General features: G+C 50.3%; 1 protein-coding gene across 2 annotated transcripts in view; it reads right to left on the reverse strand.

Moving 5' to 3' along the window:
• LOC149332560 (MAP/microtubule affinity-regulating kinase 3-like) overlaps positions 1–20996 on the reverse strand; it is a 634516-nt gene extending 613520 nt beyond the window's left edge. Inside the window, exon 1 of one of the 2 annotated variants that reach the window (XM_089558192.1) lies at positions 20573–20996. The gene's annotated coding sequence lies outside the window, so the exon portion shown is untranslated. The remainder of the gene's footprint in view (positions 1–20572) is intronic. The other variant, XM_089558205.1, reaches the window with a different exon arrangement.
• Positions 20997–22137: the final 1141 nt, after the last annotated feature.

Genomic DNA, 22137 nt, shown 5'->3' on the forward strand with positions numbered 1-22137 from the left:
CGTAGAATGTCAAGTGCGAGGTCACAGCCAGGTAGAAGATGGCGGAAGCACTAGTTGAGTCTTGCACGAGACGGCAAAAAGAAATTGCGAAAGAAAAAAGATGGGTGGGGGAGGAGGAGAGGGGGGGGGGGGGGGGGGCAAATTACGTTGCGCTTTAATTCTTTCGCAACGCGGCCGTCCATTTCCCCGCTGCCGAGTTTATTATAGCAGCTCTTCGCGGCATTCGGTGCGAGCTGAAATGCCTTCGCTGGATTCATCACTTGGTGTGCAGGCATTTTCGCAACAGGGAACGGGGGGGTATGGCTTCCTCTCCTGTGTCGCAGTAACAGAAGTGGCACGTGTGTGCCAGCCGACAAGTAAGATGCTTGGTCAATCATGCAGTTTCCACGGTAGATTACGAAGGTGGTTTTGAGCATGGAGGTCACGCTTGGCTCACTCCAACCGTCTCATGAATGGCGCAGTCGACAGGATCAGGCAAGATACGAGGCCGTTCCTCCGACCGCCTTGCTTCAGCATAGCTCCGTTCCGTATCCCCTTCTTGAAATATTTCGACACCATACGATGCGAATTCGTCGGCTCAAGTTTCGTAACGAACTTTCGGGCTTTTAAATAGAAATGACCATCGGTGTGAAGAAGGTCGCGGCGGTGAGGAGGCATTTCAAAGTGAGCTTCAAGCAGTTTGGCGGGAATGGCCTCTGAAACGTTCGACGGCACTATAAGTAGTGACTGTGATGTCTCCAGTTCGTCTGTTTGTTAAACGCGTTAGACTGATAGAGAAACACTATGATCGGATAAAGCTCCAGAACGAAGTGAAGTATGCCCCTCAAAGGAAGACTTTCAACCAGTACCGTCGGCCTATTGTCCTGACGTCAGGGTCAAACGCCTTGCTCCTGCCAGCGCGCGACATCGCACGTGGCTAGCAGGTGCAATGCGACTGACCACGACGTCATGATCGACGATAGTTCACGCCAGTGGTGGCGCGCATCCGTTAAGAGCATACATCGCATCGTTGTTGAGTTCTGTCCGACCACGTGACCGATGCGTAAAATGGGCTGTTTGTAACAGATAGGTCGACAAAAATACCGGGTACAGCTGCAAACACACACACAAACACACAAAATAGCGGGCCTCAGCGCGATATAGCTGGCTGCAACGATAAGATAAGTTTGTGGACCGGAGACAACGCTTCCGCAGACGCTGGGGAAAAGTCTAAGCGCGAAATGGACGTGATAAAAAAACAGATAAAAGCAGGGCGCAACCGAAAAAAAAAAAACAGCGCACAAGAAATCACACAGCCCGACGTGCGGCCTTATAGGACTGCGTCGGAGCAACGGTACAGAGGTTCTCGCAGCCACGGGTGTGTGCATGCACAGGTTATAAGGCGTTAACGTGCATGTGTACTCATCAACGATGCGACGATCGGTACCCTTACGGCCGCTGGATTCCAGCGCACGGTAAAGAACCCCGGTTAGTCCGGAAACTAATCCGAGGCGATCCTCTGACAGTTCACAGTGGGAAGAGTTTAGCGTGATCAGAGCGCATGACGGAGACGTATACAAGCCTCCGTCAAAACTCCTGAGCTGGAGAGGCTTGCTTCCAAGCTGTGTAGTGGGGGCTAACGCGGAATCTGCGGAAGCTCTAATTCTGCAGAGGGGCGAGGTCGAGGGGTTTTCCTCCTCTTCGACGCATAACGACCACAGAGCATGAACCAGGAATCCCAATAGACTCCGAACCCGAATACGCGGCCCGTGTACTGTGCGATGTCAGTGCACGTTTAAAGAACCCCAGGTGGTCGAATTTCCGGAGCCCTTCACTACGGCGTCCCTCATAGCCTTGAGTCGCTTTGGGACGTTAAACCCCCAACAAACCAAAACCAAACCTATATGGGAGTAAAAAGGGAGTAGCATGCCCTGCTAATGCACTTCCTTTTAAAGAAGGGTGTGCGCTAGAGGCCAACTTTACTCCCTTTATTATTCTTTCTGTTTAGAGTGTATACTTTTGAAAAAAGGGCCTATCTATACTAGCCTAGACGTATACGGGATTACGTTAGTACACGTATCCGCAATGCTAAAGCTCTCAACTGTTGCTTCGGCAAGTATGATGATTATTTTCCTTTTAACAACGAGGATAAGCGGTATAACCGATGTACACTCGCCGTCGAAAGTAAATGGAAGGCGACTTTGTCAAAAAAATTTAATTTCTTTAAATCTAAAGCATAATGGTCCATGCTTGTTGGTACACAGTGCATCCGCAAAATCCCAGTCAGGCTTGCATATGTGTATTCCAAGGATGCATGAATCGGGGGCCCCAATGATTAAATTTTTTCGTGAATATTGCCTTCCATTGACTTTTGACTGCACCTGTACTATCGGGGACAAAAGTGGTACACTCCACGCGGCGGGGGCCAGAGCAACGAAAAACGGCGGCATTTTGGCGACCTGAAGCACGAAACATTGAAACGAGGCAAACGACACGCCTGCTGATAATAAGGGTCACGCATTGGGCTGTCCCGATCTGAGATGCCGCCTGCAGATGGCGTTGCAACGCAGTCTTCAGTATAGTTACTGGTATATGCTGCGGAGCATATACAGACTTCGCAGCTCCGGCTCCCGCCGCATGGAGTTTACCATTTTAGTCCCCCATAGTACGTGCTCAACACCGTCACTGCTGCTCCTGCACGCATCTTTGGCGCAAACGAGGGAGAGGGTACAGCAACGAGACTTCTTGAAAGGAGACAAAAAAAAAAAAGATCTTGGACGCCCGAAATACAAATGTTACTTCCATAAGCGCAACAGCGCAATTTCGTTCTGCGTAAGGGGGGGGGGGGGGGGGGGGGGGGGGGATGAAGGGCAAATACATGTCTGCAAATATGAGCTAGTGCACGTTTGTTGAAGAAATTCCGCGGTATTACGCTTTGCGGGCGGTACGTGTATACACCGTGTGTTGACGTTTGCGCCAAGTATACAGAGCTATAACGAGAGTTTCGCGCGCCGTAAAACTGCTGCACTGCACGCAACTACACCTCACAGACCGCGTCTCATTAGCGCTGCACGCTGCTGCTAGGTAAAGTGCACCGGTATAGTTGCGTGCAGCGCCGCTAAACCTGCTGGTGCTCAGTCACACGCAGAGAGGGGCTCAAGAGACCGGTGTGCAAGTATCACTGCGCTCATATACGTACAGGCGCGAGCATATGAAAGGGAACACTTTACACGCATGCGTAGTCGACACTTATGCACTGAATACACTGAGAATCGTGTGTTTTTTTTTTTTTTTCAAGTACAGTTTCCGCTAAACACGCCATGCTTCTAATGTTGTTTCAAAGAATCTCTTTTGTTCAGGGCTATTTTTTGAACACAAGACAGATATGACGGGACATGCTTTTGCTTTTACTTCTTTTGCTTGAAACCATGGTGAACAGAATAGCCCGACAACATCTATATACTGCGTTTTCGAGTTCGAAGCAGAAGTTAAAACGTAAGTGTGGTTCCTGAGCCCGAAATAAATGTTCCCTTTATACTGCTCGCGCATGTATACGCGCGGCGGCTGCCTCTGATGCGTACCCCCGCACCCATTACGTCACAAAAAAGTACGTTGACATTTAAATGCACCCAGCAAACCTCGGAAAGCTGACATCCCGGAACCATTAGCTCCGTGAATGGATATCGCTTCGAGTTGAAGCCCAATTAATGGCGCGCCAATGGAAGTTCAGGGGCGGACGCGCGAATAGTTCCTGCGGTGACGTCACTTTGACGTCATACGATCGTCGGGCGCCCGTCGATGCGCATCGAAGGCGCGCGAGTTTCCGCAGAAACGATCAAAGTTCGGTACACCACGAGCGCTATACAGTAGGACGTTGAACGGCCAAGCCGACGGGGTAGGCGCGTGTGATAGCAAGCCTTAACGGAAAGAAGGAAAAGCGTACATTCCGAAAATTAGGGATGCATATTTGCTATACTCCGTTTCATACATAGCTGTCAACGCAGCCAAGGCTGCGGCGCCTGTTCGCGCTCCTCGTCCGCATCGTAATGTAGTGCGTCGAAAGTGAAAGAGTAATGAAACTCAAAATTAAAGTAAATGCTTCGTTGATATTGCAGTATAATGATAATGGTGATTTATTTTGCAAAAAGATTGCTTTTTCTTTAATGTTCTTCAAAACAGAGTGCCTTAGTTTTCTGGGTTTTTTTTCGGCTCCTCCTGTATCAGGTTTTCGCAGCTAGGCCGGCCGGCGATGTCGTCTGCTTTCGTCTTTCGCTTTACGAGTATGCGAAAATGGCACCGCTATCGCCTACTCGCTTGTTTTCTTCGCCCACTGCGGCTTCAAAAACATCTCCTGCTCGCCTGTTCTCCAAGCTGAAGTCTCAGAAAATTTCGAAAGTCTCCAAGCAGGTTATTGTCAACGTTTACTCTAGCGTAAGGAAGCGCTTCCCGGAGAAGAATGTGCGTGAAGTTCTCGGAACTGTGGGCGAGATGACCGGGGTGAGCCCTCGGACAGTTGCGAGGGTTCAAGAAGGAAGGTCTCGCTACTGCAATAAGATCACCGCAAAAACGACCTAGCAAGGTGACCATATCTATCTCTCGCAGTGTTAAATATGACAGCTTTGCAGTCAACGCCATCCGACTCAAGTTACATCGTATGTATGCCGTACACTACACTGCCTTTTCCCTTCGAGACAAGTAAACAGCGCTGTGTTTTTCAAAGTAGGTATTAGAGTTTGACAGTTTCGAGTTTCTACCTAATGAATCTTTTAAGAAAAATAAAAAAAAAAATAAAAAAACCACCGAGCCGGGAGTCGCACCTAGGCCCTTTGTAAAATGAACACACAGGCGCGCGCTTCGTACCACTCAGCCACGACGCGAGGCGGAGAGATACATTTTGCTTGTTTTTTGCAGCGGACTACGTTTGTACCTTTGGCAGCGTTGACAGCTATGTATGAAACGGAGTATACGGGATTACAATATCTCTGTCATACTACCAGAAAGTACTACTACCAGAAAAAATGATGCTTCGAAATTGAGAAATCGTGAGTGGTCTAAATCGGTGAATTAATTAAACAGCGAGAACTGATCGAGCCACGGGCGCACCGATGTCGTAGCGGGAGTTTTTTTTTTTTTGTTTTTTTTTGTCGAAGCTGAAAAGTGCTTGGGTTCGAAGTAGGTGGCTACGAAACGAATTTCTACCCATGCGCTGCACTGCATCACTTTCCGTTAAACGCGTTGTTAGCCCCCTTTCGATAACCCGTGTGAATAGCGTTAGTATGCAACTCACGGAAATGCAATTTTTCTTCTTCGAAGGGCGTGAAAGGCAGAAAACACTGTAAACTAAACGAGTCTGCTCATCTCATGGCCCCCTCACAAAAAAATTTTTAGACAGTCTATAGACTGTCCACAGTCTATAGACTCTCTATAGACTAATCCTAGAGAACAGTCTACAGGTAATACAATTAAACGCTATAGATAATCTATAGATTTATGGCCATACACTTTTCGTAGAATTTTATCTATCGACAGTCTATAGACTATGAATAGACAAAAATAAATATCCATAGGAAGGCTTGGTTTGGTTTGGTTTATGGGGTTTAACGTCCCAAAGCGACTAAGGCTATGAGAGACGCCGTAGTGGAGGGCTCCGGAAATTTCGACCACCTGGGGTTCTTTAACGTGCACTGACATCGCACAGTACACGGGCCTCGAATTTCTCCTCCAAAGAAATTCAGCCACCGCGGCCGGGATCGAACCCGCGTCTTTCGGGAGAGCAGCCGAGCACCATAGCCACTGAGCCACCGCGGCGGCCCATAGGAAGGCAATAGAGTCCATGAGATGTCTACGACTGTCTGTAGACCATTTTTATAAGGCTATATACCGTCTGACCCCAATGCGCGGCCGATTAACAACGCTAAGTACACCAGTTATCCGTGGCCTCGTTGCCCCCAAGCTCACCGTTCAACACTGGCATCACACAAACACACAAGCAGCCTAAACAATAAAGTAAAAACCCAAAAGGGGATATCGCCTCCGACCACCTGTGCACAGGACCAGGTACCACACAGCGTGCGCAAAGCTTCTTCCCAAAGGTATCACTAAAGGGGAGGGGGAGTGGTGTGCGTCTGCACGGTGCCAGCAAGAGAGGACGGGGGAAGGCCTTTAAACGCCCCTTTTCTTTAATCTCCTTCCAGCGCGCTGGACCCTCGTAAACCTGACCGTAAAAGCGAGCCAGCTCACCTGCCCAGACGGAGCTGAGCAGATAACGAAAAGGAAAGGGGGGGGGGGGGGGGGGGGGGGGGGGGGGGGGGCTCAACAGCTCTTCTCAGTACTCGCTAAGAGAAAGTGCTTAAAGAAAGAGAAGACGTTGCAAAAGAACACAGAAAAGAACGGGACGGAAGGACAGCAGCTGTAGCCGCGCCGGGCATTACAAGCGCTGAGGCAAGCATCGTTCAGCATTCAGACGACGTAGAGAGCGCCCGGCTGTCCCACCGCTTCCCTTCCCCCCGCGCGGATTTACGACGCGTCGGAGACAGCGTAGTGTGTAAACGCCGTCTGCTTCCAGCGGGCCAAAGCTAAGTACGGTGTATGTACGCGCGCATAGCGGATCCGGAGATAAGAGAAAAGCCGGAGGTTTTTGTCTCGCCTTCTCTGCGTGTATATGTATTTCCTTCAACGTGCAGTCGGCAGATGGCGCGCCTTACAAACAAGGTGGCCACCCGTCTCAAAGCGACGGCCGCATTATCACCATCGTCTGCACGTGAACGGCCACAGTTACCTGTTCCGAAGCCTTAGTCCCTTGGAGATGGCTGAGACGGAACAGTTTCACACGCACAAAACCGTGTGTATAAGTTTCCATAGCCTGTACTTGTACATAGTGTATACATTTAAACAGAGTGAGCTGACGGGCTAGTTGGTCACTCATAATAATTTCAACAGCGCAAGCTGCACACGGACACAGGACGAGAAAACACACACATCAGAGCTCGTGTGTTTGTTTTCTCGTCCTGTGTCCGTGTGTAGCTTGCACTGTTGAAATTATTATAGTGTATACATTGCTGCCCTACATCTATCCTTTCTTACCAACGCTCCCGCCTTTCTTTCCCTCTCCCTGTACTTTTATTCCCACTAGCCGCAGCTCAGGTGGTTCAGGTTGCGATGGCAGATGCCGCGGCTAGAAACATTTCTTTCCTTTGGTTTAGGTTTATTGGGGTTTAACGTCCCGAAGCAACTTAGGCTATGAGGGACGCCGTAGTGGAGGGCTCCGGAAATTTCGACCACCTGGGGTTCTTCAACGTGCACTCACATCGCACAGTACACGGGCCTCTAGAATTTCTCCTCCAAAGAAATTCAGCCTTTCCTGTCATTTTTATTTTTATTATTACATAGCCACTAACAACAACAAGCGACCCGCCGCGGTGGCCCAGTGTTAAGGCACTCGTCTACCGAACCGAAGTACCCGTGTTCGAACCCCACCGCGACGGCCGCGTATCGATGGAGGCGGAACGCAAAAGGCGCCCGTGTGCTGTGCGATGCCAGTGCACGTTAAAGATCCCCTGGTGGTCGAAATTATTCCGGAGACCTCCACTACGGCACCTCCTTTTCTCTTCTTTCACTCCCTCCTTCCTCCCTTCCCTTACGGCGCGGTTCAGGTGTCCACCGATATATGTCAGACAGATACTGCGCCATTTCCTTTCCTCAAAAACTAATTTACTAATTTATATTACGGCATAAGTATGTCCCGCATAAGTGGTTCGACGATGCCGGTTACAAGCAGGGATATGATTTAGGAGTGTGTGCGCGTATACGCCCGTCTCACAGTACCCCAAGAAAAGAAGGACGGACGTCATCGGCAAATAAGACTCCCCCTACCGGATTATAATGCGTCCGATGGAATCTCACGGGCCGAGGCATTCATTGTTGATACGCCGTGTCTAGCAGCCAGCTCTCGCTTATAGCCCGAGCTTCCGCGAGCGCGCGAAGCTATATCTTATGGGACGGAGGCCAACGCGTTTCTCCGAGGCGAGCGGATCCGGGTATATCTCTCATCGCGCGCAAAACACAAGCGACGGAGTAGTGCTACGAGCATAGCAATTATGGTGCCCGGTTGGCCGGCTCTTCCTGGTTTTCCGCGTGAGCGAAAAAGTCCAGCTACTCGCGGAGTTCGTGTAAGTTGCACCTTCTAAGGCGGCCATATAATTTCCTGCAGTCACCGGCTCTTCACGGTCTTATTGACCACAGGAGCGAGAAGTACGGCTACGTCGTGGCTTGTCACGCTTACAGTGATCGCGGTTATATTGATAAGAGCGAGAAGTACGGTTACTCCTGGCTTGTCGCGGTTACAGGGATCACGGTTGTATTGATAAGAGCGAGAAGTACGCCTACGTCCTGGCTTGTCACGCTTACAGCGATCGCGGTTATATTGATAAGAGCGAGAAGTACGGTTACATCCTGGCTTGTCAAGGTTACAGGAATCACGGTTATATTGATAAGAGCGAGAAGTACGGCTACGTCCTGGATTGTCACGGTTACGGTTATATTGATAAGATCGAGAAGTACGGCAACGTCCTGGCTTGTCACGCTTACAGTGATCGCGGTTATATTGATAAGAGCGAGCAGTACGGTTACATACTGGCTTGTCGCGGTTACAGGGATCACGGTTATATTGATAAGAGCGAGAAGTACGGCAACGTCCTGCCCCCCCCCCCCCCCCCCCTATATATTCCCCCTTTAATTCACTCGCATCACTCTCAAGTGTCCGTCTAAAGCAAATAAACAGGTAAGATGACGCACGTTGTTGAAGGTATATAATCGCACCGCTGATATCCACACTTTAAGCACCATATGCATAAGTGCCATTCAAAAGCGTATACGTCAAAACCTCCACAACCATCGGCATCATTAGAGGCTTTTATCATAGAGGAGCCGTACTACGGTCGGATATCACTTTCACATTTACTACTTCAAAGTTACTTCTCTGTTTAGGGTAAGCATTCAAACCTCCTAGGTATGTAGAAGGCGCGGTTGTCTTCTATAGGCGGATACAACTCAAAAATGAAGCGGCTGTTCCCCGTCAAAGGACCCCCCCCCCCCCCCCCCCCCCCCTTCCAGCCAATGGCGTCGGCCGACTCTCATGAACCTGCCAGTGTGACAAAGCAGGGAGTGGTAGATGAGAGTAGATAAACCCTTTCCCCTCGATGCATTGTTATTGGGTCTCTCCCTGCATTGCCAATTAGCCGGCTCTTCAGAATCGGCCAACGCCATTTCCCCTTTGGCGGGGAAAACCCGCTTTTACATTTTCTATTTCCATTTCTAATTTTTGAAAATTAAAATTTTCTGCCAATTAAAAAAAATTAAAGCAAACCTTCGCCGTTTACCATCGATTGTTCCTACTTCCCTGAGGGCACGAACCCGAGTGCATTGTGCTTGACTTGCACTTTTTTCTTTCTATCGCTCATTCCTAGTCGACTTATCCAGAGCAGGGGAAAAGAGAGAAAGCTTTTTGTCTTTAAACAAACAAACACACAAAAAAGCAACCGGAAATAATACGAAGCGTGGAGGCTATACAGACATCACATACGGGGGGGAACGAAACGCTGGCTATACGCTGGCTAAACGCGGGAGAGAGCGATTCCAACATCCCCGCGCGGCTTTGTCTTTTAGAGTGCACTGAGAGAGAAGGGAGCATTACACACACACGTGCAGCCGGAAGAAAGCTGCAAGCCATATGAACACACACACAGACGCAGATTCGTATATGTTGGTTGCGCTGCAGTCTGCTGGCGTTTCAAACAACGCTGGGCGTGTTACACAGGCGTGGAGACGAGGAAGGCACAATGGAGCGATTCTGCACGCAACAAAAGGCGCGCAGGCCTTTTTAGCCGGCTCTTCTTTTTTTACCCGGAAGTACGCGAACGGTCTAAACCCCGTTTTTTCCCGGTGGAACGAAAAATAAATGGCATAAAATACGGAAAAACAGTGCACCGTTTGTTTCAACAGCCGTGTCATTGAAAAGGAAGATTAAAAAAAAAACTGTGAACACTTGATGGGTGAAAACAACGCGAAAAGAAAAAAACGCACGCAAGCACAATAGAAGCAGGCGGGCGGCGCTGACTACAACTGTTCGGTAACTACAGCTTGACTATTAGCCGAGCGCAGTCTCCCGTCTGTATACTAATAAATTCTCTTGCGCTCGTGAGCGTTTTTTTTTTCTTTTTCGCTGGTTTCATCCGTCAGATATCGTTTCCGTACTCGCCCATCAAGCCATCTTCGAATTTTTTCAAGCACGAATGGGAAAAAAATGCCAGAAGGTCAGTTCACCATCATCATCATGCAGGGAAAATCATCTCCCATGTCTCTCCAATAAACTCCGTCCTTAGCCAGTTGCGGCCACCGTATCCCCGCAAACTTCTTAATCTCATCCGGCTACCTAACTTTCTACCGCCCCCTACTATTATATGCCAAAGAACGGGCTCACAACAATGGCGTCGTTTTTCACCCTTATAGGAAACAAATCCTCTAAACCTGCTCCCAGGGTCTTCAGAGGCCTCGCAACCAAACATTTCACAAGCGAAAACGCCGCGATGATTCAAACCGGCAACAGTACAGGCGTTTGCCCGCCGCGCTCCACCCCAGCAACTAACTGTCAGATTGGATATGCGCGCCTGTCACACATACACATACACAGCAAGCCATAATTTCGCAAACGTCAGCCCCATCCATCAATGCCCCGAATTGAAAACTCCTCGCTGTCCGCAAGCCGGGGTTCGACCCCCCTCCCCCGAAACATGCGGGCGACTGCGACACAACAGTGGACGGCTTCCAACTACTATACCGATCGGGGACTGACATCGCCGCAGTGGTGACGTCACCTGCACTTTCAGGCGTTGTCGTCTGCTAACGACGAAGAGCGACCCGCAGCGTCACCTGTGCTAGGTGAGTCACGACGTCACCCCCCTCCCCCTCCCCCTCATCCCCTCTCCTTTCCCATAACGACAACGCGGAAAAGGCCGCCAGAACACACACGGTCCCGCCAACAGCAGTTGCCAGGCGCGCGCGCGCAGACGGTTACCGAGCGTTCATTGCCTCGTCGTCTGCATCGGGTTCGCGGGATCGTCTGCTACTCGCAGCTGAGCGAAGCGTTCGCGGGATTCGCGTTCTCTGCGGTCTGGAAAGTAGGCCCGCATTCCCGGTCTGTCGTACACCTAAAAGCGTACAGTTTTATACCAATGTACATGCATGAAAAAAAAAATGAGAAAAAAAGATGGCGCTGCGATCGTTTCCCAACCACGGGAATGCCGGGAAATGCGAACATTCATTTAGCTATGGGGGCTAGATAATTTAGCTGTTGCCGTTGAAAGCTGTCGGCGTGCTTTTTTGCGTCACAGCGGCTCCATCTCCGAAGTAACGCGACAATTAACTCTCTAATCCCTCACAAACGATCACTGGATTAAGGAAAGGTTTATGGTTTTATGGGGGCTCAACGTCTCAAAGACACTCCAGCTATGAGGGACGGCGTAATGTAGGGCTCCGGAAATTTTGACCACATGGAGTTCTTGAACGTGCACCGACATCGCACAGTACACGGGCCTCAAAAATTTCGTCTCCAATCGAAACTCGACCGCCATGGACGGGATCGAACCCGCGTCTTTCGGGTCATCAAAGGATTAAAGAAGCAATTACAGAAGTCAACTAGTGATTAAAAAAACGATCAGTCACAGTCACACTTTTCACTGTTTTCTTAAAAGCGACGCGTGATTAACGGCATTAATTAACCCCGTTCATTTTCGACCGCGTGGTTAACGGCACTACGTAGGCCTTAGTATACCGCTGCATACCACGCTACTCTGCAGATGACTTTTACCTAGCTTCAACGGAGCGGCTCTTCATATAGACATGCCGCTCAAGCGCGACAGGAATACAGCGTGACAGATGGTGACGCTAAATTGGAACTTCAAGGCCTGTAAACACGTTGCGTCAAACGGGCGCCGATGAGCCATCGCTGCCAGCCAAACAATCCACGCAAGCGGAACGACTGATCGACAGAGCACGATTCTAATATATGAACCCATGAAGCACGATACGCAGGTACTAATATACGGGTTTGGGAAACCATGCGCTTACTTAACTGTACATATGTACCGCTCTTGTGACTGCAAGAGAATGGGGAAAGTGAAACGCTACCCCACTACGCGTAGGAAGACTTTGTGCGGGTTCACTGTTCCCGACAGTGCAAACATACACACGCTATATAAGTACACATATGCTTTCGTAGCCTCATTTATATGCAAATGAAAGCGGCAGACGAAATATTCCAGCTCATTAGAGCAGACGTCTCGCCGCCCACATAGTGACGTCATTAGGCTTGCGAACAGGGAGATGTTAATTCAGCGAGCCAATTGCAGGGCTAATAAAGAGGCTAATTATCTACCATTTTACCTCCGTGCATCGATCGCTCATGCGTTATTGGAAGCGGGAAATAGCGTAGAGCTTTAGAATAGAGTGTTACTGCTGCGGGACTGCCGAAAAAAAAGTAAAAAAGTTTTTGCATGCAGCCTGCTATAGGAAAGCCCGTAAGCTGCAAAGCGAACATAAGCGACGCTGCAAAGTCGTCTGGCGTGAGATTAGGTTTACGGAAAGATGCGGTATAGCTGTCTCGTTCTGCGTGAATACTATACCTAGATTCCCAGGCGTAGTCATTCTCATAACTTTCTGACTGTGGAGAGGAAAGTACGAGCACGAGATCACAGCTTCAACAGATGTGCTCTCAAAATTCAATAAGAGAGCTGCTGTACAAGGATGATTTATTTGCGTGGTTACTTACAAACAAATTAGCCACCAATATGAGTTGTAATGTCAAATGCGACAACCTATTGTGCCTTACAAATGCTATACTCTCAACCCCATCTCCCTTCTACTCCGTTTTATACGGTAAATCCGCACTCAGGGTGCACGCGCGCTATCGACGAGCGCAGAGTCACGGCTTACTGGGGAAGTGCGCAACAACTCTCCGCTGACGCCATTCACCGCTTTCACAACGGCGTCCCCTTCCAACTACACCGACCAAGCGCTCGCTTCTTTCTCTGTACAACGTATTACGCAGCACCGCGCGCGAAGATATCGGCGCGCGGTCGCTGCAGACGCCCCGGCAATACAATTTATTTCCCGCGAAACAATTACCACCGCGTCGGTTCCGTGTGCGCCGCGCAGACGGTGGCTTACGCGCCAAGCGGAGTCAGCCATGTCCCGGCCGGCTGGGGTGGGGAGGGAGGCCATACTCGCATGTGGTGCTGCATCCATGATGCATGCATGCACCGGACGCAGCCAGCTAGAAACTTCCTCGCCGGAAGCGTCCCGCCGGGTCGAGGCCGTTCACACCGCCGCCCGTGCCACAGATTCGCCGCCGCCGAACGCGCACGCAAACACGCACGCCAACCGTGCAAAGCGTGTGCGTAGTGCGTGTTCTCCGCCATAGCACATACGGCTCAGGACAAGCATGATGTGCTTGCTCGTGCGCGGACATTGTACAGTCGTCCACAGACCTGTCACTGCGTGACGTCTGCGCTCCGCAGCGCGCAGAGCGACGTCTAGCGGTGGCGCCTGGTTCGAGACAGCGCATGTGTGACGCTCAGACGACACTCAAAGATTCACAATCTCGAACCAGGCGCTGCCGCTAGACGACACTCTGCGCGCTGCGGAGCGCAGACGGCACGGAGTTTGAGCGCTCTATAGACAGGTCTGTGGACGACTGTGCATATCGTACACGGCACAAGACATCCATATGGTGAATGTGCTCCCACACAGCACATATGGCGTAAGAGAAGTATGGGGTACTCTAGGCACAAGAAAAGCACATGCCGCATGTGCTCCAATAAGGCACACGTGGTACAAGACGTCCGTGAGCTACATATGCGCTATCATATAGCATGTGCACGAAACAAGCGTAAGGTGCACGTGCTCAAACAATTGCTGTCAGAATCGATACGAGCTGACCAGTTACGCGAAGGTGATCAGCCTCAAGGTACCATACTTTAGATTGGCCGCCCCATGTCAATGACAGCCTCGCACAGCCATATATGAACCATGTGTCGACATCCCCCCCATGACTGATCCAAATGTGCAGAACTAGACTGCCGCGCTACCTGCGGCAGTCAGACGAATTACGCATTTTGCACAATAAAGTTGCGTGCCTCCGCGTATATATGTGACTCTTCAGCTCAAAGGGGGCGCCTCGGTCACCTGAAGTGCAGGAACCCTGAAGCGAAGGTTATCTGATTCGTGGCTAAAATCAGGAAAAGAGTGAAGTTTCACGAGTCATAGCTAGGTGGCGTCAGCCACCGTCCGATTTAAAGGGTTCAGCGTTATTCATCCATCCACACATCCTCCTAAGCCCCCTCCTTCCGTTGGTCACGTCCTGATTTTGATCGCAACTGTCAGAACCATGATCACTTCCCTCTTCGCGTCGTTCATCCGTTCTTCGCTTCGCGACAGGCGTCCTTGTTCCCAATTTCAATGACATTTGCAATGGTGGCTGCAGGATATCGAGGCTAGCGAGGCCTCGCACGTCGAGCTAGACGCGTTTTCCGAAAGCGCGTTTCCGCTCTGTTCCCGGAATGCCCCTTGGAAGCGCGGTTAGCGAATACCAAACACGACAAGTCAGCGGCGCCGCGCGAGCGCGAACAGGTTTATGGCCGAAGTCGTCCATACAGGAACGCGCACCTCCGACAAGATTTGCATACACGCAGGAACGGAGCCGCGGCAAAGGACGCGTCCCGGTAGGAAAAACACACGGGACTAAACCGCTCAAAAACAGGCGGCCACACACAGGCGCAGGGCTTATGAGTGAGCTATCCACCGAAAAGCGTACATACATAAGGGCGTATATGCCTATACCGCGCCTGCGCAAGAGACCAAAGAGGCCGAGGCCAAAGCGCTAAGCTGCCTTGCGCTCGCGGGTAATCTGCGAACCACGAGCGCGTTTCTATTATTCTTCTTCAATGCGCCAAAGAGGATTTCGGCTCATAGAAGACGACAAGCAGTTTATGCGTCAACGGCAACAAAAGAACAGGTGCCCACCGCCCACTGCGCACACAATGCAAATGTACAGGCGAGACCAGTATAAAAGGGAACGCATATAGTTATCGTCAAAAAATATGTAAATGTAAATTGGTTTTTGAGGAAAGGAAATGGCGCAGTATCTGTCTCACATATCTCGGCGGACACCTGAACCGCGCCGTGAGGGAAGGGAGGAAGGTGGGAGTGAAAGAAGAAAGAGAGAAAGAGGTGCCGTAGTGGAGGTCTCGGGAATAATTTCGACCACCTGGGGATCTTTAACGTGCACTGACATCGCACAGCACACGGGCGCCTCTTGCGTTTCGCCTCCATCGAAACGCTGCCGCCGCGGTCGGGTTCGAACCCGGGTACTCCGGCTCTCAGTCTCTCCTCATACCACGTACTAATCTTTCGCCTTTTATCGTCAAAACACCGAAATTTATTTTTAGCTGCGCATCGAAACGGTATACGGTAGCGGTATAGACGGTAACGCTTTGCTAAAACTCTCCATACCAGATAGCCACGCATTGCCCTGGTGCGCGACCTAATGGCCGTTAACGTTTCACTGTCTTGTCTATTGCGGTAAAACGTCAGTCCTTATCCCTTCATTGATTGATTGAAAACTTGATCGTTCCAACAAATGATTATAGCTATATAGGATGTCATTAACCCGAGTTTGCTCTCTAGTGCTTTAAGGACGCTTACCCACAGGCAAAGAACAGAGAACTACGCAGGGACCCCTCTTTCATGTAGTGCGCGGTTTAAAACTTCGTTTGAGGAAAACGAAAGGCGCAGTACCTGTCTCACTTCCGGGTGGACAACCGGCCGACGCCACTGGCTGGAAGAGGGGGGGGGGGTCCTCTGAGGGGGAAAAGCCGCTTTTTTCTTGACTTGTATCCGACCATAAAGGAGTGAAAGAAGAAAAAATTACCGACGATTACGTTACTTCCTAATGCGAAATTTGAGCGCAGCAAATAAGCTGTTTCACCTTTTCGGTAGTGAGTCAACCCCAGCTGCGGAGTTGGTTTCAGGGACAACGCCGCCGATGCCGACACAAACAATATGATACCCTCGCTTCCGCAGCGCTAAGAACCAGGTCTAGCCGTGGGAAGGTGGTCACGTATTCGTCGACGTGCCGGGGCCTACGTGAAATAACCGGCGCGTCGGCAACTGAAGAGCACCCTATCCGCCACACAAGAACAGGGGGGGAACCCTTTCCTCCTCTTTCTGCATGGCGGCGACGGTGTTCTATGCAGTCACGTTATCTTGACTCTCTAGCGGCGTCTACGGCATCCAGCGGTATCAGTCGGTCGCTGCTAGCGCTGGGGGGATGAAAGGGGGGCGGAGCTGGTTACGAGGCCGACGACAACGCCGACGACGACGCGAAACCCAGGAACGGACGCCAAAGAGCTGCGCTCTAAAAGGTAAAGAAATTCCGTAGTGGAGGGTTCCGGAATAATTTTCGCCACCTGGGGATCTTTAACACGCGCCGACGTCGCAAAGCACACGGGCGCCTTTTTGCGTCTCGCCTCCATCGAAACGCTGCCGCCGCGGTCGGGTACGAACCCGGCTTGCTACGTCTCCATAGCAGAGCGCCCTAATATTGAGTCACCGAGGCGGGTCAGTCCGCGGTTTCGTGATACGTGGTCGCCACCAAGCAACAGTTACAACGATCCACCCTTATACTTCATTCTTGACCTCATTACTCAAGTGATGATCCCTATATTTAATAAACCCGCTGAAGTGGCGGACACGGAGAGGTCGGAGCGCGGTTATAGCGAAGTGTTGGTTAATGCGAATTACAATCGTGCAAATGCAATGTAAGGGTCGCGAATGCTTCAAAACGAAGCTTCAACGCGCAGACCGCCTACCCTAGCAAGAAAATTATTTATTAAAACATACTAATTAAGTATTAAAGGAGTATAGACACCCAACTTTTGGTTTGGTTTATTGGGGTTTAACGTCCCAAAGCTACTCAGGCTATGAGAGACGCCGTAGTGAAGGGCTCCGGAAATTTCGACCACCTGGGGTTCTTTAACGTGCACTGACATCGCACAGTACACGGGCCTCTAGAATTTCGCCTCCATCGAAATTCAGCCGCCGCGGCCGGGATCGAACCCGCGTCTTTCGGGTCAGCAGCCGAGCGCCGTAACCGCTGAGCCACCGCGGCGGGGCACACCCAACTTTTGTGTGCGTGTGTTCTTGTTTGTAATGATGCGTGAGGCATTATTATACATGGATTACCACGTGATATACTCCTACGACAGATAAATAATTTATAACCGAATTTCTTTCTCGTGCTGTTTCGGTTTCAACAGCCGAAAGATGACTTTGACGTCAAAGAGTGGTTTTAGGTCACGTTAGGCACGAAAAAACTGCAACATAATCGCTGCTTCTACATTCATTGTCATTCTGGCTCTTTGAGGAAGGCTGGCTTTAGCACTGCAGTGAATTAAAACGATGAACCAGCGATTATACTGACGTTTTTCTACGTCTCACGTGACATAAAATCACCCTTTGACGTCACAGGCATCGTTGGGCAGTTGAGACCGAAACAACACGACAGAAAAAATTCGATTATAAATTATTCAGCGGTCGTAGGCAAACATACCACATGTTGATCCATGCATAGTAGTGTCTTCGGCATCATTGTAGAGAAGAAAACATGCCACCAAAATTAGGTGTCCATACTCCTTCAAAGCGGAATAATTTTACTTCCCCTCCTCGTCCACACACTCAAGATACCAAAAACAGACGGAGTGGCATTACGAAGTCAGCAAGCGGTGTTACTAATTCAGCAGCCGTGCAAAAATATATTGCGTGCGCGAAGCGTTAATGTAAATGTATTAATTTTTTTTATTGCAGGGGTCACTGACCTCTAGCACAGCTGGTACCTACGCGATCCGCTGAGCGTTGCTCCGGTGATAAATAAGAAATAACAAAACAATCAGTTCATCGCGCCAGAAGATCGCTGCCCAGGCGGTATCGCAGACGTAGCGTATACGCAATTGCCACTGTAGAAATACGTGAAAAAAAAAAAAAAGGCCTAGCCGTTCGAAAACTTCTGAATGCGCACAGCCTACAGTAATTCCAGAATTGCAGAAATTCAAATCATATTCATCTCTGTATGATAGCTACCCTCGCAAGAGGCCCTTACTGATATTATGAATGAATGAATGAATGAATGAATGAATGAATGAATGAATGAATGAATGAATGAATGAATGAATGAACCGTGAAACCATCAAAAGCTATCGTTCAATATACATGGTCAAGTATGCGGAGAATTGTCTGTGATTTGAGGCAAAATTCAGAACGTCAACGCTGGATAAATATAGAGCGCAATAAACGAACGCCTCTTATCAGCCTTTTCTGCCCTCGCCTATCGTCCAAACGACCTTCTGTAAACTATAGTGACCTGCAAGCTCAGCAGAATGTCCTCAAATTGCTCCACGTGAGAGCCATTTCGCCTGTCACACATTCCAACTAGGTTTTCATGCGGAAAACAGCTCGGAGTCGAAAATAACGCGATATATCAAGAAAGAGGGGTGAAGAGAAGTCAAGTTCGTATGCGACTGACGTGACGCTCAATTCATCTGATGATCATGTGGAGTTTAACGTCCCGAAGCGACTCAGGCTACGAGGGAAGCCGTAATGGAGAGCTTCGTATTAATTTAGACCACCCGGGGACCCTTAACGTGTAATGGCATCGCACAGCACACGACGCCTTTTGCGTTGATTGTACCGAGCTAGGAGGGTCAACGAACCTGTCGTCCGAAGAGAGACGGAAAAACGGAACGACCCATCTGCTTGCTCATTTGCAATCTGCGCAGATGTGTCGAGTTCAACGACGTTCCACAAACAGTCTGACTCGGACAATCGTGCACTGTTTGGAAGACGGATTAAACTTGTTTGTTTAAAAATATTCATTGTTGTCCGCTAATGTTTCGTCACCACTTGCTCGCCAGCTTAAATGACAAGGATTTGCTCCTTCGACGTGTGGGAAGATAAATGCGTACTTCCTTCCTTCAGTATTGTTCTTTCACTCTGAAAACTCTCCCTTGAGAGTCGATTACTCTGCGATGGGTATACGGACATACGTTATTCTCACCGGGGTTTTACAGTTGAACAAATGCGCCACAACCGTTTCAAGTAACAACAAAGGCTTCTATCGTTAATATTTTACACATTTAGGGGAGTAAATAATAGCATGGACAAATAAAAGTACCAAAACCGTGACGTCTTACACTCTTAAAGGAGTAAATGGGACACTAAAGCGCAAAAAGCTTCGTATGACTCCGTAAAGTTTTCCTGCCTTGAAACATGTAGATACATATGTAGTGCTACATCATCGATGTTCCTAAACGCGACAAGGGCAGACATCGCAGCAGTGGCGTCAGCTAACAGAGCTCACGCAACGTTCCCCACTTGGCCGTCAAATCCGCGCGCACCAGTCGATTATTTGCACAGCGCTGAAAACCCGTACCTGAGCGCAAGCTATTATTAAACTCTCCGTGCGAGAACAGACAAACGGGCAACTTCACAAAGCACGGACGCATTATAAACGAAGGACTACAGGATGTGTCGCAACACCACTGACGAAGCGGTTGGAGACCGGTGAATTTCTTTTTAACACTGGCGACCTTGGTACAGCGCCGATCCGACGGCCTTAGAAAGCCTCCCACGCGAGCAACCGCTCATCGCCGTTTCCACCTCGTATCGGCAGCAGCCAACCAACCAACAAACAAAGCTCGGCTGCAAAATCACGTCGGCGCTATTTTCGAACCTGCAGCGCCACCGCCTCTCCGTAGCTTGCTTTCCTTCGGTTTTGTCTTTCGCGGTGAGATCCGCTTCGTCGCAGTGTAGTGTATACTAGTAAGTACACCGGCAAGGAAACAACGAGCAAGTCTGTTCACTACGTCGATCGGCGCTATTTTTATTGTGCCCAACCAACGTTGGCTCAAACGTACAGGTTAGCCGACGCGTGGGCTTGCGCGTGCTTTCTGCCAGCTTATTGAGGAAACAGATAGCGCGCGCCGATGGGCAGCTACCGCGAGCACGGTCGCTAACGGGCTACCACCATCGCCTTTAGAAAGAAGAAGAAGAAAAAAAAAACACCTCGTCGCAGTTTCCTTTTTGGCCCGGGTCGCCCACTGCTCCCGGACAATGGTTAATCAAGGAAGTGAAGACGAGTGCAGCAGAGGTTGGCTCGCGGAACGGAATACTTTTGGGGGGTATATAACATTCGCTCACGCGCGCTGCCATTTACGGCGACTCCCCCCTCCCTCCTTCCCCACGCCTCACGAGAAACGGGGAAGAAATGATGTGGTCCATGACCGCCGGCGAATTTCACGAACGCAGCCTCTCGACGGATCGGGGTACGCTAATTGAATTAACAGCCGGCACCACGGGTCGCAACTAGAAAAAGTAACTCGAGATTTGCCGAGACCCAACACGCGTCTCGATAAGAGCGACGTAAACTTTCGCAAGACTCACGCACACACATAGAACACGACAGGCAAACGGGGTGGAATGAACTCACGAAATCACGTCTTCCAGATTTCCTGTGCCACTTTGCGTTGAGTGACGGTGCTCCTGCCAGATCGAGCCGTCGGCGGCGAAAAGTTTCGTGCGGCGGCGAACAAAGTTGCACCGATCGGTGCGGTTGAGTCGCGGGAGCACGAAATTAGCGGCCGCTTACGACGACGTTCCAACATGCAGCACAGGGTCGTGTCACTGATCGCTTCTCTCTCCGGCCCACTGGCAGCAGCTGAACGAAACGGGTAATCCAACGCCAAGATCCGTGAAGAGCACGAAGCACACGAACTCAGTCAAAACTCCGACGCGCTCGCGCTCACACACAACACACCCTCGGGAGGGCGAGCGAATAACTTTGTGGCTTCTGAAAAGAACGGCGAAAGAGGGAGAGAGAGAAAGCCGGGGCCGTGGTGATGCGGAAAAGGTAAAAAAACCTCGCTTGGCTTCTGCTCGGCGCAAGGATTACCTTTTATGAGCAGCTGTAGAGGGCGCAGCGTTAAATAGGTCACGCGTCAGTTCCGAGGGGGCGCCACCTTACAGGCAACCATTTGTTTTGTAGTGAGTGGAGTAACTGCTCGGAGAAGAACAAGTAGGCTGTCGAATTAAAATTTGCTAATACCAAATTCTACCGCAAGGAGCAGCACATGTCTTGAGGGCCATTTGTTTCGGTTTCCCGCATACTCCTACTCCTAGTCTACTCCTAGTCTACTCCGAGACTACTCCTAGTCTACTTCCTAGTCCTACTCCTAGTCTACTCCTAGTAAGAAACTCTATGGTTTCCCGTGTTTGATTTTGCTTGCGCGCTCATAGTTTAAAAAAGTTTGAAGTAATCTCTTTGGAAAATCGCTCGTGATAAAAACTGTAGCGCAGCAGAAGACGAAGTAAAAATAGCTGATAATGGGGATTTACTATGTTGCATATTGTTTGTAGCATATTGCCGCGTCTACAACAATAGCCTCGGCGGCTGTTCGGCACGCAGCTCGTGCGCCACGCGGTTCGCTGCTGAAGAAGACGAAGCTCGACGTTCCATCCTGGCCGTCTCGGTGTGCGCTGGCATCATCTCGGTGTTGGCGTTCCTCTGCCGTCTGGACGCGGCGCTACCTGTACCAACTGCTACGTGACACTGGTGGAGGTTGCGGGCTCGACGTCCCATGTCCAACACCTCTTCAGACAGCCGCTCATCGAGTCCCGACCAGCTACCCCTTGTCTGCACGCCCGTTCACCGCAGCAGCCGCCGCCTCCTGGGACTGGTCCCAGAGTTTGGTCTTCTCCCAAAAGAGGCACGCACTCATCGACCTGGTGAGCATACCACCATGGCGCAGGCTAGCGCTTCACACTTGACGCTCCAGCAACCCCGCGTGCCAGCCAGCTTCCATGGCGTCACCTTCGAAGACGTTGAAGACTGGCTTGACCAGTTTGAGCGGGTTGCCGATTTCAACCAATGGAGCCCTGCGCAGAAGCTGCGGAACGTGTATTTCGCCCTCGAAGACGGAGCCAAGATTTGGTTCGAGAACAGGGAGGCCGATCTCCAAAGCTGGGATACCTTTCGCCAGCAGGTCCGGGACACCT

The sequence above is a fragment of the Amblyomma mixtum genome, chromosome 8 (genome assembly GCF_055824585.1).
Source record: "Amblyomma mixtum isolate Tamu chromosome 8, ASM5582458v1, whole genome shotgun sequence".
Classification (NCBI taxonomy): domain Eukaryota; kingdom Metazoa; phylum Arthropoda; class Arachnida; order Ixodida; family Ixodidae; genus Amblyomma; species Amblyomma mixtum.